A 19,684-nucleotide genomic window follows, 5' to 3' on the forward strand; every position below is an offset into this window, starting at 1 on the left:
TCCAAGTAATAGTCGTACCTCGATGCTCCAAGGCCCGTTTTGTTGTGATCCACCAGTTCTTTGCCACATCATGCAACTGGTGCCCTATCAGTTTCACTCTCCTCTCATCAGTATAGTCCAAGGACTCAAACAGCATCTCGATATCATCTAGCTAACTCTCACAATCCACTGAATTCTCAGTACCCTGCAGAGTTGGTGGATGGAACGACTGAAACCTTTTCAATAATGTCTTCATAGGAGTGGCTGTAACGTCCATCAGAGGATTCGAAGTACTACCATGTTCTGGTATTCTTCTCGGAGGCATATCTGATAATCAAAAGAGTTAGCAACCAAATACACAAATATGTTTCAGTCCTCCTCCGATCATCTTACTGATGATCCAGAATCGGTGCTGATTTATTTTCAATAAAACATATTACCATATCAAATCAGATAAGAAAGTAACATGTATTAAAGCAGTAAGACATGCTAGCATTCAAAAGCAGGAAAGAAAACTCAATCTACCCCGCTCACTAGCTCCTATCTCAATCTAAAGGATCTATCGCTCTGATACCACATGTTGTGGGGACCCGGACACTCATCAAGTTCATAATCGTCATTGGGACCATTTAATCAATTAAAATAAACAGGGTCTAATTTTTTTTTAAAAATGCGGAACGTAATGAAAATCATACTAGTATACATATCAATATAACATAAGGTACAAGTCATGTACATCATACATTCAATACAGACGAAGGTTCAACAACTAGCTATCAAGTGTTCAAACCCTATCTACAGCAACATCAAAGTCCGTGGTCTCCACTCTAATCATGATCTCTCGTCATCTCCTCGACCCCGATCCTGTCCCAACTGTTGTCATGCACACATACAAACACGACAACAGCCGGATAATTCCAGTGAGAATATAATCCCAGTATAAATCAACGAACATGCAATCATATTATTAATATAAAGCATGAAGCAAATATCAGATATATATATATCAAAGTCTGAAACATAAATAATATCAAACTATCAATCATACTCGTGACTCCACGACTCAGACTAGACTCAATCCTAGTCTAGAGATCCCGGTTTCCAGACGTTGGTATTCCTATATCGACCAACAGTAATAGAAGAAACTCCGATTCTATCCACGTCGATATAACCAAACATCCAGTGTCTTGACCTATCCGTCACAGACTGTGGCACTATCGCCAATACACTATCTTGTGACATCGTGCAATGTGCCCGTGGCGATCCCACCACTATCAGGCACTTCTGTCACAAGATCACTTGACCAATACCTGTTTTCTATACATCCATAGAACAAGCATATCAAGTCAAATCAATGAACATAGTAATAAGAAGTAAGTGATTTAGGAAAATTCAAGTATATCCTACTTGAGTCGAGCTCCCAATACCACATTGACTTATACCTTTCGTTCGTAGTCTCGGTCTGAAGCAATAACAGTTCTGAACTCAAGACTGTCTCTGTAAATCTGAAACGACATATCGAGAATCATAATATCAATATTCCATTCTCAATTCAACACCGAATCTGATTAAACTGGATTTAATTTAATTCGCGGCATAACGGCACAATCTCAGTATCCCCGTCAATACCATATCAACAGATATCAATTACAAATCATAACTCATATCCGATACAATCTGTAATTCATTCATAATCCAAATCTGTCCGATTTCAAATCAATATAATCAGAAAATCATAACAATTCCATAATCAATCTGTTCTTCGATCCGACTTTGATTATGCAATGTCTAGTATTCCCAGAACACATCATAATGATCAAATAATAATTCTCCCAATACATAAATTTCAAACCATATCAGAAAATAATGAAACTTACGTCCTTGTGTAGTAGGTGACGAGAGGAGCATAGAACTGTGTTCGGATTAAAAATCGGATCACCGGTACATGCAAAATCACAATTCTAGTATCAAATGAAGCTTGAGAGAAATTTTCTGGAAAGTCTCGATTCTTTCTTCCTGTAGATGCCGAGGGAGATGAGAATATATATCTCAAGCAAGCATGGTATGCCAAGTGTCCCACTCAAGCCAATATTGCACTTTAGCCCCTGAATTCTTCACTATTTGCAATTTGGTCCTCAAATCTCTTTTTAATTCCCTTTCAATCCTCATTAATTACAAAAATCGTGGAATTTAATTCATCATTCCAAAATTCATAAATTAAATAATCTCGGATTAAAATGATATAATCTCGGGTCTTACAGAGATGATGGATGATGCTCCTTTAAGAGGTACTAGATTACTCACTGACATTTATGCAAGGTTCAATATAGCCGTGTGTGAACCTGCAGATTTTGAATCAGCAATGAAAGACAAAAATTGGATGGCTGCAATGAAGGAGGAGTTGTCCATGATTGAGAAAAACAAAACATAGGAGTTGGTTGATCGACCCCAAAATAGGAAGTTGATTGGAGTTAAGTGGGTGTACAAAACCAAGCTTAATGCAGATGGCTCAATCAACAAGCATAAAGCAAGACTTGTGGTGAAAGGCTATGCTCAAGTTTTTGGTGCGGATTACTCAGACACCTTCGCACCAGTTGCTCGTTTGGACACAATAAGGCTTTTGCTTGCTATAGCTACTCAAATGAATTGGAGAGTGTATCAGCTTGATGTAAAATCAACATTTTTAAATGGAATTTTACAAGAAGAAATTTATGTTGAGCAGCCTGAAGGCTCTTTATGGGTTGAAACAAGCACCAAAGCTTGGTACAGCAAGATAGATGAACATTTTCTGAGCTTAGGTTTTAAAAAAAGCCTGTCTGAGACCACTCTTTATGTCAAACATCAAAGTAATGATGTTTTGATAGTTTCTTTTTATGTCGATGATCTTTTGCTGACAGGAAATAATGCACAGTTAGTTGAGAACTTCAAACAAGAAATGATGAAGGTTTTTGAGACGACAGATCTTGGGTTGATGACCTTCTTCCTTGGAATGGAAATTAAGCAGGCTCAGCATGAAGTCTTCATCTGCCAGAAAAAGTATGCCAAGGAGATTTTGAAGAAGTTTAAGCTTGAAGAATGCAAGGAAGCAAGCACTCCTATGAATCAAAAGGAGAGGTTGTGTAAGGAAGATGGAGCTGATAAAGTTGATGAAGGATATTTCAGAAGTTTGATTGGTTGCTTGATGTATCTTACAGCAACACATCCTGATATTTTAAATACTATAAATATCTTATCTAGGTTTATGCATTGTGCAAGTGAATTTCATTTCAGGGCTACCAAAAGAGTGATTCGGTATGTCAAAGATACAAGTGATTTCGGTGTTAAATTCACAAGAATTAAGGAGTTCAATCTGGTTGGCTTCTCTGATAGTGACTGGGGAGGTTCCATTGATGATATGAGGAGTATCTCAGGCTACTGTTTTACTCTTGGATCTAGTATTTTCTCATGGAGTTCGAAGAAGCAAGAAACCGTAGCTCAATCCACTGCTGAAGCAGAATTTGTTGCTGCAACAGCTGTTGTCAATCAAGCTTTGTTGCTGAGGAAGATTTTAATGGATCTAAATCTGGAGCAGAAAGAAAGCACTGAGATTTTTGTTGACAACCAAGCTGCCATTGCCATTTCCCATAACCCTGTGTTTCATGGGAAAACTAAACATTTCAACATCAAGTTGTTTTTTTCTAAGAGAAGTGCGGAAAGAAGAACTTCTGACTTTGGTTTACTGCAAATCTGAAGATCAATTGGCAGATTTGCTTACAAAGCCACTTCCAGTCAGCAAGTTTGAGTTTCTAAGGCAGAAATTTGGTATTCGCAGCTCCTAAAGCAAGGAGGAGTGTTGGAATACATGCTTAGGGCTGCTAAACAAGTCTAAGTTTGATTGAGTCAAAGTTGTTCCTCATTCTTAGGAGTTGGTTGGGGTGTGCTGTTCATATTCAATTTTTCATGGCTTTTTTTAGGATTAGTTTATTAGTGGTTTGTTATTTAAATTGTAATGCTTAACGTTGAAAAGTGTGTTCTGATTTCCTTCAAGCTACAACAACTTATTTAAGTCTTCTCTTCTTTCTAATTTTAATTACCAACAGTTTACTTGAACTGAAGTACGCTTGAGCCACATCAAAATTCATCGGATCATAATGAAATCCAATGTCGTGATGAGTACTTTGACAGGGTGTTTATTATAACTTTGACAGGGTGTTTATTATAGATGAGCATAATTACAATGAACTATTGAAGATGTTCATGAAGATATATCTAGTGGACGTTTAGAGGAGAATTTTGTAGAACAAGTGGTCTATGGGGATCGAGATTTGTCATTTGATGGCGATGGCACGTTTTCATTCACCGGTGGTTTCAGCCTTTCAGTTGGCCAAGCACTCGCTAACAAAGAAGATGTGAAATACGAATTGTTAAATAATGCTATTAAAAGATATTTTGAATTTCATGTAAATAAATCAAACAACACCGTTCATGATAGTTCGATTTGTAAGTGACAGATGTAGTTTGCGAATTCGAGAAGCACAAAAAAAAGACTCGTCACTTTTTTCCAGTCGGGAGTATTGAAATATTCAGACATTTGATCTTTCTCATAGACGCACGCAGAAGACATCGGCAAGGGACTTCTGCATCAACTGGTTTTTTGCTACAATACATGACTTTCCTACTGATACCCCCATAAGGGTCCGGGTCATCATTAACCCAATTTGTTATTTGGATAGCCCAGGTTAGAGCCAATATGCTGGTCACTTTCCCGAGGACCCGGACAGATCTCCACTTCCCGGGCATTTTCTCCTCTTCCCGAGCAGTCATCATAGTCCGGGCTCTCATACAATTACCCGGGTAACCTATTACCCGAGCCACCTCGAAACTTGCACCATACTCAAGTGTGATTGGTACAGGCAGTCTAATCTGTCGGAACAACTTGGGCTTGAAGTGTCCTAGAAGTCATCAGAAGCTACTAAGTATGGGCAGCCGACTTGCCATACTTAGTAGGTGGCACAAGAATCGAGGTACCTACCCCATTTTCTACTATAAATAGCAGGTATTAATGTCATTTAAACATTCTGAAATCTTTGAACTCTAAAGCACTTATATATTTTCTCTCAAGTATTAGTTGTGTTCATTTGAAAAACCTGCTGACTTTAGCATCGGAGTGGTCACGCCGGACACCCCTCCGGCGCTCATTTACGAGTTCTTTTCATTGTTTGCAGGTGCCATCACAGCCATTACCTTCACTCAAAATTCCCAAACACTATAAATTGTTGATTTGATCCATTGAAGCTCCTAACCATGCTCACCCATTTCAGCGAGATCGCATCGCCTACCTTGCATCGACAGTGATTCGCTCTATAAAGTGATCACCAGTAGGATCTTCAGATACATCAGACATGAAGTATTCTGACTGAATCTTCTCAGTTGTAGGAAATAACATTGTTTTAGTTTTTCAGTATATATATTAAATAACAAATATAACTTAATAATATTTATTTAAAATCTCAAGACTTGCAAACCTTTGATAAATTAGCGGCTGCAACAATGTTATCGCACTTCCGATATCCTTTTTTCCCATTTCTTATATTCCGACCGGTACATACATGAAGTTGGAAAATTCTCTCCATATCTGTGTGTTGCAAAGGTATTAGCAATACCTGCAGGAATGCATTCATATGCAAGAATATGAAAAGAATACAAAAACACATTGTTAATATTTATAAATATATTCATATATTTTGAAAAATTATAGAAAAATGACACTTCACTTGTAGTGGCTGGATGAATCCACTCATGATGTAGACTCCATAATTGGATCCACCTTCATTTTATTGATCCGATACATATTTTTATTTTTCCCAATTTCTTCGTCAATGATCCGATACATATTAAAGTTATCAAATTCTTCTACTAATCTAATCAACGTAGAATTTACAATGACGCCTGTTTTTTTTTTAATCTCTGTGGCCGCAAAACACCAATGACAAATAATAAACTCGTTAACTTCAACTTTTCTATGTTTACATCTACTGTTTTGTCAGTCATCTCTATCAATCTATTTTCTATATCACTAAGATAAATTATACTTCTACCAGAAAAATGTCTCAATTGAAACTCTAATGTGTCGCGGATCATGGGGAAGTTTCCCGAGCGATCAAGTCCAGTGATCAAATAATATTCTAATATTGAAAATCTTAGTGGTCTCTTTAGAACCATCATCCAAAATTCATCCTTTTTAAAAAGAGTGCTTGTCCAAAATAACTGACTTGAATGAATAAAATCTTCTGTAGATTTTATTAAATTACGGAATTGCGTTCTCCAAACCAACTCATCTAACTCAGCTTCATTTAAAGATTCTGTTATCATCTCAAATTGTGCTACAATGTCCCATTATTGTAGGTTTACAGATAATGTGTTCATTTCTAGAGAACTGTGTTTTGCACCTGTAAATTTTAAACAAAATATAGTAATTTAGAACGAAAAAATAATGTCATAAACTAACTAAAATTCAATTCAAGTTGACAGAAACTTTTGTTAAGCTATATAATTCAATAAATGTTCAGTTGGACTGAAGCTCAGTTCAAGTCCACTGAACCTCCAGTTCAATTATACTAAACATGGGTTCAAGCCTCTTTCAGTTCGAAAATTGTTTAATTTCTATCTCTAAGATCTTATTTCAGAAATGGCCGCTCCAACAACTTCTTCCTACATCATGAAGGCTCTCGCAATAGATTTCAAATCAATTTATTTCATGGATGATGCTGCTATCACAAAATTATTCAAGGATGTTGAGTCATCTAGACTCAAGACATTTCTCATTTAGTCTTTGTACATCTACCTGGATGAGCTGGAAAGTTTCTACGCAAGAGGGATAGTCATTGAATACGGAAAAATATTGATACCTCTGGGAGAGAACAGTTTGTTGATCCAGCAATATTACTTCTCTACCATGTTTCAGTTGTCCACTGAAGGGCTAATTGATTTATCTGAATTGTCTCAAAAAACATTTGAGGACATGAAACTCAAGTTCTTTGCATATTTTGATCCTATCAAGACATCTGGGAAGGAAAAAAAGATGAATTTGGAGCATCAATTTGTGGATGATGTGGTGGCCAAGCCAATTCTTGCAAAAGCAAGTTCATTTGATGCCTACACTGCAGAAACGTTTTTGGTGATGACTGCCATTTGCACAAGACTCAAAATTAACTGGTCAGTCATTCTTTTTCCAGATTCTGAAAGCGATGATTGAAAAGGAGAAGCAATAAGTCGGATTCAACATCCCCTTGATCAGATTATTTGAAGATGCACTAGCCTTGTTGAGTAACTCAGCACAAGTTCATAGTTCTCACTGTACCAAATATTCTCTCTCTGGGCTTATATAATAGGTACTGAATTTCTCTACTGATGGGATGATGGAAATTAAGAAGGAAATTGTGGAAAAGCTGGCTACTATGAAGAAACCAATTGAAAATAAGGGAAACAAGGAAAATGGATCCAAGCCCAAGAGGAAATTGATTCTACAATCTAGTGACTCTGACATAACAACACTTTCTTCTTCTTAGAAAAATCCCATAACAACAAAAATCAGACTCGTGCGTACATTAATCAAGGCAGTACCTACTCTCAGGTGCAAGCGGTTAAGGTCATGAAGACGAGGCTACCGAAGAGCCAGCAGAAAAATTGAAACTGGTAGCGGTGGCATGGCAACTCCACTTAGAAAAATCAGTATGTCAACATATCTCGTTCCTCCAAGACCAACAAAATGAGTGATCATTAGAGATCTCATCCAATCCACCGGTTCAGGACCGATCTCTATCTTCTCCTCACCTCAAGAAAAATAAAAGAGAAATTAACTGAAGTTCAAGTCTCATAACCAATATCAGCAGTACAAACACAAATAGACCTGCATATGGATGAGGTTAATGAATTCGCTGAAGAAAAGATCAACTTTTTTGTTGAATGGGTAGGATTCAGAACAGTCACCTTCGCTAAAAAGTTGAAGAAGAAGGATATATTGAACATATACATAGCACTGGAGAAGACTGTGCTACAACAAACCAAAACTGTGATTATAAATGAAGCTCTTCAACGTCGAGTTTATCTTCTGGATCTTCTAAATATTCAAAAGCTAACAACAGTTTGTATCGAACAAAGATCAAACTATGATCATTTATGCCCAAATGCATTTGATGACATAAGTGATAAACATACTGGATATGGACATTGTCTCCCTGCAGATGAATGTCAAATTCTGGGAAAATGATCACAAACTATTTGAGACGGTAGATTCCAAGGAACAAAAAGTAGTTTGATCTTATGTCTATGAGCAGCTGACTGAACTGAATCCAAAGAATCCAAACTGCCTGCTCAATAAGATTTGTCACTTATCATCCTCTGAGGCAAACTAATCTTGTAAATGTTGAAGAATTTGTGCATTTCATTGCTAAACAACAACAAGATGATGATGAAGATGACATCCCACTAAGCGAATTACTTTCCACATCTAATTTTCCTAAGAAGAAAGATGTAGTAGTCTCTAATGCAGAAGTAATCCTTTCTGAGGATGTACTTATGATTGAATATGATGAAGCTGCATTTGTTAGAGGAATCATGTTGGAAGTGATGGAAATAGCTATGAATGAGCAAGATGGCCCAGAAACTGAAGAACAAATCAGTCAGACTGTAAAGGAATAACCTGAAGTACCTATCAGCCAAACTGAATCAGGAGATTTAATGATCGAACAATCAGGACTTTCCAGCAGTTAAGCTATTGGACTAACAATTGTTGCATCCAAAGAACTTCCAAGAATAAAGTCATTTTTTTTATTTGGACTTATTGATGAAGCAACTCTCGATCAAATTAGCTCAAGTCTCACTGCCATATCTTTTTCTATAACAGTTTTTAAAAAGAGCAATCTGAATAACGATGAAGATTTGGAATCATTTAAAGATAAAATACTCAAACCAGTTTCGGATCTATCAGGGGCATGATCGACATACAAACAATCCCTGAAAAATCAATATACTAAGTGATAAAAGATCAGAGCTCGGCTTAAATAGCGGATAAAGTTTTTCGTACCAACAGTCAATGAATCTTAATAGCATGTTAAGTTCATGCGCACTACTAGGACATGTCAGAAAGGATGATGACATGACTGTTAGGATCGGTTAACGTATCAAAAGTGTTTAGAAGGGGGGGTTGAATAAACACTCACAATAAAAATTGATCTTTTCAAATTTTGAGTTCAGTTTGGTGACAAACTGATTCTCGGAATCTTGTTGATCAATATCAATCAGTTAAACTGAATCAGTTGCGGAAGGTAACTGACTGAAAGATAGAATACAAAAATAAAATGCGCAAGGGTTGTTTCTGGATGTTCGGGGATTTCAATTACACCTACGTCACCCCTTCTATCACAAGGATAGGATATTCACTAAAAGACTTTGATCAAATACAAGAATTGTACTGACCCACTTCAGCTTGGACTTAACACTGCCAAAAACTGAAACTCTTAGTATAACAGAATGTTCTCAGTGCTTAACTGATCTTAGCACTATCGAATTTCAATGATTATTACAACTTGCTTGTAAGCTCAAATTGTAGCCTTAACTGCTACGAATAAATCAAGTAAGAGGTGAGCTGAGATTTTGACAGAGTGACAACAAGCTTTTTGAATAGTATTCACTTCGTTGTTGTTTTCAGCTGCTCTTCTGTCATATTTATATGCTTCTTTTCCAGCGGTAACTTGAGATAAATTTGAATCCATGTATCCGTTGATTTCCACTTCATTATTCTTTGGACTTTGTTTGCGGCGTCTTAATTGCTTTAGCCGGAATGCGTTGTTCTAGGTAGTCTTGGTTGTGGTGCGGCGTTTCATATTCAGTTGTAATCTGTTATGTCTCTTTGTCGGTTGAAGGTTCTTTCCCGAGACATCTTCAGCTGAGAGATACTTAACTTTAAGGCATTCGGCTGGATGTATTAACTGATCGGTTTCCAACTGATCAGTCATTCGATTTCAGTTATTAAGTCCAGTTGCTGAGTTCAGTTGGTTCGTATTTTCAGTTGGTTGATCAGTTTGTCAAACTCCAGAATTTAGTTTCCAACAATTTCCCCCTTTATGGTGTTTGACAAAATTAAGTAACTGAACTCTTTGTAGATAAGAGATTGATCAACTGAATTTCACGATTGATTGGACTCTTTGTAGATAAAATAAGAAACTGATCAACTGAATCAGTAACTTGATGAGTACAGTGAAGACTGCTACTGAAACTAGAATTTCTTCTGTTGTTCTAGCATTCCTTTGATTTCTTCCCCCTTTTTGTCAAACAGCTCCATCTTCTCAGATAATTTTCGAACATCAGTTGAAAGAATTTTGACATCTGCTGAGATACTTGAGATAGCAGTTTGTAAGCAGGTCTGCAACAATTCCATTTTATTAGAAACAGAAGTTTCTAATCGTTGAACTCTTTGACTAACTATATCCTGTTGTGAATAGGCTTTGAGCTAGACCTTTCTTCATCTCATCTACAGTTTTGGTGAGAGAATCCATGTTTGCTTGAATTGCTTTCAGTTTTGCAGAGTCATATTCAATTGAAGAATCCAATTTGACAGTGTGAGATAATTGTGTAGATTGAATCTTCTTGATGTCAGTGATTATTTGCTGCATATTGTGCTGCATATTTTGGATCTCTTCAAGAACAAGATCCATTTCTGTGGATTGAGGAGGAGGTGATTGATGAGGGAATTCCGGTCCCTTTGTGGTTTGATCAAATATAACCAACTCTTGGTTAGTTGCTACTGTTTCAGCAATATTCTGAACTGAAGTGATTGTTGCAGCAATGTCTTCTGGAACTTGAGGCGGAGAAAGTGGATGTTGATCAGCAGATGAGCTGCCTGGAGGAATAATAGAGTCTGATGAAGTCAAAATTGGTGTCTCTAGAGGATGATCTTGGGGATCAATTTGTACATCAGTTGGAATAGTTTGTTCAGCAGAAGGATCTGGCTAAACTGGTGCTTCTGAAGAGATAGGCACCTCTGGATTGATTTGATCAACGGGATGATCAACATTATCAGAAATGGGTTCACTTAATTTGCATTCTTGCACCACTACCTGAATAATTTCATCAATGTTTGCGAAAGATAATTCTACTTCAGTGTACATTTGATGTTCACCAGTTGGTGATTGAGACACATCCTGAACTGGCTCTTCAGTTGGAATAATAGCATGTTCTGAGGATGACTCTTTCTGCTTTGAGGGAGGTTCTTCAACTATTTCCTTTTCATCATCGTCTGAATCTCCTTTTTGAAGGACCAACTCTTGATCCATTTCCCAAAACTTTATCTGAGATAGCAATCCCATCAGATCGGTGTCTAGCTGAGTGATCACCGCATGATCAGCATAGGCAGTAGGATTTGTTGGAACGTAGTTAGCCTTCAGTTTGTCAATAATTTGTGTTAACTTCTTTGCTCTCATCTGATCAAACAAATATGTTTGTCTCTCCATAGCTTGGGCAATGGTGGCAGCTTTGACTATCTTGAGGACAGAAGCTTCTAGTTTGATGAATTTGTTCAGTTGAGATTGCTTTCTTAGTTGCTTGGCAAAAATCTGTGTACGATAGGCTGTCCAAGCATCATAGAGTTGAAGTTTTGATGCTGCAAAATCATTAACCTCGTCCCAAACAAGGTCAATGTGGGTTTGAATGGGATTGGATGACCTTGGTTCTTCAGTCAATTTTCCCTTGCCTTTGTCAGAACTGAAGATGTGTGGAGTTTCCATACCAGTTCGTGTAGTATTCACCCGTTCTATAATACTAATGCCCTTGGGTCGGGCAGGTGCCAGAGGAGTGGGACGAGTAATATTAATCAGAGGGGCTTTGATCCTAACTGTTTCTTTCTTTGCACCAATTGATTTTTCTGGTGGGATGATCTTCAGAGGGACTGCTTCAATTGGCTGTTGAGCATCTGAAGATATTGGCTTGTCAGTAGGAATAGATTCCTCTGTAGTTATTGGTTTAATCCTCTGGGTTCTCGGTTTCTTGGTGATCTTTGGGGAAGGAGTTTTCTCTGGATCGGATTCTTCCACAATTAATTTTCTTTTTGCTGACTTCAGTTGAGCCAATGTCTTGGCCTTTTTTGCTGATTTAGGAGCCGCCTGTTGAATCCCAATCTCCTGTTTTATCTTTACAAACTGATCAGGAGAGATGTCCAATTTTGTCTTGGGTGGCATAGTATTCTTCGCATTAAAGACTTTGAATTTTGATTATTTTTCTGTATTATCTGCCACTAACCCCTTCACTTTCAGCAGATAGCTCAGTTGCACTGCAAAACCTTTGGACTGTTTGGATGATAGAAACATATTCTTTAAAATATTGAATATAAGATGCTTCCAGTTGAATTTATGTTCAGCCATAATGATAGAAATAGCTTGAAATTTTTCCAAAGTAAGTGCAGCAAAAGATCCAGCTTTCGCCAAAATCCCTTTGGCGACTATATCAGCAAGTAACTGAACTTCGTGCTTCAGTTCCTTCTTTGGGTCGGAAACATAGATTTTCCGTCCTTCAGCAGAAAGTGAGGTTTGCATCTTTTCCATGTCAGATGCCTTAACATCAGATAAGTGTGCTAGTCCATCAGATGGTAAAGAAAAGATTTCTCCAAAGGAATCCTCGGAAATGGTCAGGCAGCTGACCATTGATAGTAAAAGAGATATTCCATCAGAATTGATCGTACCATTAGAGTAGATTTCCTGAAGTTCTTTGGGGTAGATCTCTTGTGATGATTGTCCCAAGAATGTCCTTAACCCAGCAGTTTCGAGTTTTTGAAAAACGTTCTTGACATTAGTGTCGCCAAAAGATAGAATTGATCCAAAGTTGATAACCATTGCATTCAGCATGTAAGCGGGAATTTGATTCGCCATTTTGATAAATAAAATGATCTGCAATTTGTAAACAAGAGCTCTAGAATTAGTATTCTCTTAGAAACTGATTGTACGTGTAAGAAGAAAAACTGAATTGAAGCGGGCTTAGTACAGTTGTTCGTGACTGTTTAAATTCGGGACACGTGTCAGTCCATTAAAAATTTGAGTAAAAATGTGTGTACGTGTGCTATAACCGTGTGTACAATTTAAATGGTTCAAATGCTTCCACGTTTTCAAAATAGGATTCATCATTAGATAGTAGACAGTCACGTCACTTGATTTGGAATATAATTCGTTTTAATCAGGTTAACTTATATGAGAAGATTAGTGAAATTCCCAACTGAAAGATCAGTTGAAAGGCTGTGTCCTTTCAGTTTGAGAATTTACTAACATTTGTCTTCTCAGTTAACCTCTTAAAACCATTATTCCCCCTTAATTATTGCATAAGATAATTAAAGCGAATAAATTCAAAGATTAGAAAGATTATCGGTCTGCTGAAATGTTGACGACTCTTCAGCTTCCTTGATATTCTGCTATAAATAGACATAACCCAGTTAGTTTCAGTTATATTGGTGAAAAATATTCAAAACTAAAGAATGGCAGATGCGAGTAGCTCGAGTGCTTCGCCATTTTCTCTGGAAGCTAGGAAGACTTCCATAGAAGACGAAGTCTTCTATCAGAGTCTTCCCTACTGGGAAAGGTTACAGGAGCTAGAGTTCCTGTATAATTCTGGAGAGGCTACTACTCCCAAGCTGATGGCAGAGTTGAGAGAAGTGCGGGAGCACTTGAACATAGCTGTGTGGGTGGACGTCTTCAAAGAAGGTCATATCTATCAGCTGATGCTTCAAAAGGAACTGGAGCTCCTTAATCGCATAGCTTCTTCTCACAGCTTTTGCAAAACATCTTCCTCGGCTCTATCTTTGTTTTTCTTTTTCCTGCAAATAATAAATTATGATTATAAACAAATGAACTGATGAAAGACTAACTGATATAAGTTGATTAAGAATTGAAATCAGTTAATTGTTGAGTTGTAAATGGTAGACTGATATCAGTTGACAATGAACAACTGATAGTTAAGAGGCCTCGGTAAATGAGAAAAACGCTTCGGTTGACTAGAGTCTCTTCAGTTTCTTTATCATTCAAATTTTATCTGTCTATAAATAAGATGATAGAATGTGAGACAACAACAGTTCAAAATGTCGGATTCAAGTGACTCTGATGCATGCAGCAGTACACACGTTCATGTTACTGAACAATCGAATCCACGTTTAGAAGAGATGAGGAGAATGATGGAGGAATATGTTTTCAAAAAGGTGATGTCAACATGGTTTAAGATTCATGAGTTGCAGAGAGTGAGTAGAAGTGGTGCGATTCCTACTTTTGCTCAGGAAGCAACAGCAAGAAAGTATCTTGAACGTTTTGAAGTTAGGCATGTTACAGATTTGATTGAGGACAAATGTTTGTTGGAGGCTATGTTATGGAAGGAGTGGCATGTGGTTGACAAGATTTCTAAAACTATGGCATTTTATAGAATTCGAATTTATGAGATGAATGATTGGGTTAGGGATTGGCTAGATACAGTTGGTTCTATGATTTCTGCTGTAAACTGGGAACGGTGGTATTCTTAATGAATTATTATTTTCAATTTGTTGTGTTCTTATTTTCTGCAGATAATTCTATTAGTGAAGGCAACAATAGTAATAATTTTAAGACAAATCAATTAAACCAAGAATATTGCTAAAGTAAGAAAACTTAGTCTCGGGTAATGGTTTGGTAAAGATGTCGGCTGCTTGTTGTTCAGTTGATATATACTCCAGTCTAATGTCCTTCTTCAAAGCATGATCTCTGATGAAGTGGTGTCTGACATCTATATGCTTTGTCCTTGAGTGGAGAACTGGATTATAAGTGATGGCAATTGTACTCGTGTTGTCACAAAATATGGGCGAATTATTTGTAATTACTCCATAATCTTTCAGTTGTTGCTGGATCCAGATCAGTTGTGCACATCAACTACCAGCAGCAAGGTATTCTGCTTCAGTTGTTGAGGTATGTCTGCTTCTTACTGAACCAAGAGATCAGTCTGTCTCCTAGAAACTGACAATATCCACTTGTACTTTTTCGATCAAGCTTACATCCTGCATAATCTGCATCTGAATATCCAACTAAATTGAAAGTAGAGTCTTTAGAATACCATAACCCAACATTTTGTGTGCCCTTAAGATATCTCAAAATTCTTTTAGCAGCTGAGAAATGTGATTGCTTAGGATTTGCTTGAAATCTAGCACACATACACACAGCAAATGCAATATCAGGGCGACTGGCAGTTAGGTATAATAATGACCCAATTAAACCTCGGTATAGTGTCGCCTCAACTGATATTCCCCCTTGATCGATCAGTGTCCAATTTAACTGATGAGCTCATGGGAGTATTTGCGATAGAACATGTTTCCATGCCAAATTTCTTCAGCAGCTCCTTTGTATATTTAATCTGACTGATGAATATGCCAGTCTCCATTTGCTTCACTTGCAGTCCAAGAAAGAATGTCAGTTCACCCATCATGCTCATTTCGAACTTTTTCTGCATCAACTTAGCAAATTTCTCGCATAATTTGGGGTTAGTTGACCCAAATATGATATCATCAACATAAATTTGAACTAATAAAATGTGATTATTCTTAGTAAATTTGAACAAGGTCTTATCAACTGATCCAACAGAAAAATCATGATCAGTTAAAAATTTTGAAAAAGTTTCGTACCAAGCTCTGGGAGCTTGTTTAAGACCATATAATGCTTTGTTCAAATGATATACATGATCAGGAAAGATGTGATTTACAAAACTTAGGGGTTGTTCAACATATACTTCCTCTTGCAATTGGCCATTTAGGAATGCACTTTTTACGTCCATCTGAAAGACCTTGAAATTCTTGTATGATGCATAGGCAAGAAACATTCTGATTGCTTCCAGTCTTGCAACTGGAGCATATGTCTCATTATAGTCAATTCCTTCTTCTTGTCTGTATCCTTGTGCTACTAATCTTGCTTTGTTGCGTCCAACCGAACCATCTTCGTTCAGTTTGTTCCTGAAAACCCATTTTGTACCTATGACAGTTTTTGAAATTGGTCTTGGAACTAAGATCCAGACATTGTTATGAGTAAACTGATTTAGCTCTTCTTGCATTGCATTTACCCAGTTAGGATCAGCAAGAGCTTCATCAGTTTTCTTCGGTTCTAGTTGTGAAACAAAAGCTGAATAGATAAATAGATTTAGCATTTGATTGCGAGTTCTTACTAGATCAGATGGATTTCCTATTACCAATTCAGGTGGATGTGATTTTCTCCATCTGTACTCAGTATTTGTTGTATCAGCAATTTCTTCAGCTGGTAACTGAATATCATCAGTTTGATCTATCAACTGATCATTAGGAATGGCTTCTAGTTCAGTTGATTGATCTGACACTTCTGGTTCGGGTGTTTGAAGAGTGTTTTGATTAATATGATTGTCTTCTTCATTATCATCCTCCAAACTGATATCTGTCAGTCGATCAACTAGCTCAACTTGATCAGTTGGCTTATTAGTTAGTTCAGTTTCATCGAAGTCAACATGAGCAGATTCTTCAACATTTAGGGTTTTCTTGTTAAAGACTCTGTAAGCTATACTAACTGATGAGTATCCAAGAAATATTCCCTCGGCAGATTTAGCATCAAATGCCTTTAAATAATTTTTATCATTATCAAGCATAAAACATCTGCACCCGAATATTTTGAAATAAGTGATTATACTTTTTCTTCCATGCCAGATCTCATATGGTGTTTTCATATGATTCTTATTAATCATTGATCTGTTCTGAGTATAACACGCAGTGTTTACTGCCTCTGCCCAAAACCTTTGAGAAATACCAGAATCAGCAAGCATTGTTCTAGCAGCTTCTTTAAGAGTCCGATTTCTTCTCTCAGCTACACCATTTTGCTGAGGAGTTCTAACTGCTGAGAGCTCATGCATGATTCCAGCATTTTCTAGAAAATTTGAAAGAGTAAGAATTGATAAATTCAGTTCCTCGATCTGATCTGATTCGATCAATTCCAACTGATTTTTCATTTAAAAGTCTTTTGAAAAGCTTGATCAGTTGTGCAGCAGTTTGGTCTTTTGATTTGAGAAAGATAACCCAAGTAAATCTTGAAAAATCATCAACAATCACCAAGGCGTATTTCATTCCTCCTAAACTCATGACTGGTATAAGACCAAAGAGATTCATGTGCAATAGTTCTAAGCATCGGGATGAAGATTTACAGCCCTTGTTTTTAAAAGACGATTTTACTTGTTTTCCAAACTGACATGCTGAGCAAAGTTTTTCTTTTGAAAATTCTATTTTGGGCAAACCAGTTACAAGTTCATGTTTACTCAGATAGGCAATGGTTTTAAAATTTAGGTGACTTAGTCTCTTGTGCCACAACCAGTTTTTAGATGATTTGGAAGCAATAAAACAAACTGGTGCATTAGTTTGATCATTCCAACTGACTTTATATGTGTTTCCACAATGTTTGCCAGTTAGTATGATTTCATCAGTTGAAGTTTTAACTGAGCATGAGTTTTTGTCAAAATGTACTGAAAATCCACTGTCGCATAATTGACTGATGCTGATCAAGTTATACTTCAGGTTTTGTACTAGTAGAACATCTTTAAAAGTAAAATTACCATGGATAAGCTTACCCTTACCCACAGTTCTACCTTTGGAATTGTCTCCGAAACTGATATTTGGACCACTGTATTTGATCAGTTGAGATAGCACACTTGCATCTCCTGTCATATGTCGCGAGCATCCACTGTCCAAATACCATATTGAGTTCTTGTTTGTACCTGTTACCTGCAGTCACACACATAATATAATTTGGTACCCATATCTATTTGGGTCCTGAACTGATTAGTCCCTTAGGAACCCATACCTAAATTAGTCTAACAGACTTTCCAGTAGCTGTATTCCAAATGGTTTTTCTCGGCTTTTGTGTGCTTGTGTAGTGTATGGATGATAAAATATGAGTTTTAGCTTTATTCAACTGATTGTTCAGTCTATATCTCTTCTGAACTGGCTTGCAGTTATAGAAATTGGAATAGCCATTCGAATAGTTTTTGTAAAAGCTTTTTGGTGACTGACTACATGAATCAGTTACCACTTTTGGGCTATAACCAATACCATATCTTTTGCCCTTGTTCATACTTTCAGTTGGCTTTTCAACCAGTTTACTTGGCTCTGATTGTTCTTGTACCATAACTGATTTGACAAAGTGAATGTATTTTCCTTTGCTCATATTCAGTTTTAGTTGAGTATCATTGGTTGACATTTCATCTTGGTTACAGAACCCCAAACCAGTTTTATCAGTTACTGATTTTTGGGAGTTCTGTATATCAGTCAACGCGATAGATGATTTGTTCCACGACTGAATAAGCTCAGTCTGTTTTGTGTTCTCAAGCATCAACTTCTGTATTAATGACTGATTTTTATTTCTTTCTGCTTTTAGCTCAGCAATTTCCCTTTTTAGACTCAATCCTTCAACTGATTCATCAGTTTTGGTTTTTTTGTCTGTGGGATCAGTTTGCTTTGCTTTGAGTTTTTCAAATGATGATGCAAGTTTCTGATACTCATCTACCATGTCATGTAATGTGAAAATGAGTTCTTCTCATGTAAAATCAGTTGAACTAAAATCAAATACCTGTTGGATAGATGACTCTTCTTCTGCATCATTAGCCATCAAGAACTTTACTTCCTCATCATCACTAGAGCTGCATGAGCTTTCCGGTTCCGACTCTTCACTGTCAGTTTCTGCCCATTTTGATTTGTTTTCTTCAACTAAGAGTACTTCATGTTTCTTTCTGAAGAACTTTTTATCTTCTTTGGGTCTTCTTTTGTGTTCATATGATTTCTTTCTTCTATCAATTGAGCCTTGAACATCCTTCTTAGGTTTAGGACAATCAGCAATAAAGTGGCCTGATTTGCCACAGTTGTAGCATGCATTTGATTCATCCTTGGCGTTGTTTCTTTGATATGGTTTATGGAAGTTCCCTTAATTCTTTCTCATGAACCTTCCAAATTTTTTGATAAACAAATGACATAGCATCGTTACTCAACTGATCAGCAGATGTTTCAACTGAACTGATTTGTTCAGTTCTGATAGCGGCTAGAGCAGTTGTGGCTGCAGAAGTAGATGGTTCTCCTTCTCTGGTCTGCAGCTCAAATTCATAGGCTTTTAAATCAGCAAATAGATCATGGAGTTCGATTTGGTTCAGATCTTTGGACTCCCTCATTGCCATGGTCTTGACATCCCATTCTTTGGGAAGACCTCTCATTACCTTTAGTGCAATTTCTTTGTTGGTATACACTTTTCCAAGTACATTTAGCTCATTGATGATACTACTTACTCTTTCATCATACTCGTGTATCGATTCTCCTGCTTTCAGTTTGATTTATCAAACTTTTGCACAGCAACAGAGAGTTTATTTTCTTTGGTTTGATCATTTCCTTCACACAGCTGGATCAGCTTTTCCCAAATTTCTTTGGTTGTTTTACACATCTTTATTTTGCTGAAAGTTACTTTGTCCAGCGTTTTGTACAGAATGTCTTTAGCCACATTGTCAAGATTTGCTTTTCTTTTGTTTTCAGTTGTCCATTCATCTTTGGGCTTTTCTATTCTTTGTGGTGCCCCTTCTGTGATGGCAATTGCTTTATTTGCTTTTAGAATCTTCATGGGTCCATCAGTTATGACATACCACATGTCATCATCTTGTGCTGCTAAATGAGCTTGCATTCTAATTT

At 37.0% G+C, this 19,684-nt stretch overlaps 1 protein-coding gene across 1 annotated transcript in view; it reads right to left on the reverse strand.

The window, feature by feature from the left end:
- The window catches only part of LOC142532717 (uncharacterized), a 45,641-nt gene extending 37,744 nt beyond the window's left edge, over positions 1-7,897 (reverse strand). Inside the window, exon 1 of the mRNA XM_075639143.1 lies at positions 7,582-7,897. The gene's annotated coding sequence lies outside the window, so the exon portion shown is untranslated. The remainder of the gene's footprint in view (positions 1-7,581) is intronic.
- Positions 7,898-19,684: the final 11,787 nt, after the last annotated feature.

This window comes from Primulina tabacum, chromosome 2 (genome assembly GCF_025594145.1).
Source record: "Primulina tabacum isolate GXHZ01 chromosome 2, ASM2559414v2, whole genome shotgun sequence".
Lineage (NCBI taxonomy): Eukaryota > Viridiplantae > Streptophyta > Magnoliopsida > Lamiales > Gesneriaceae > Primulina > Primulina tabacum.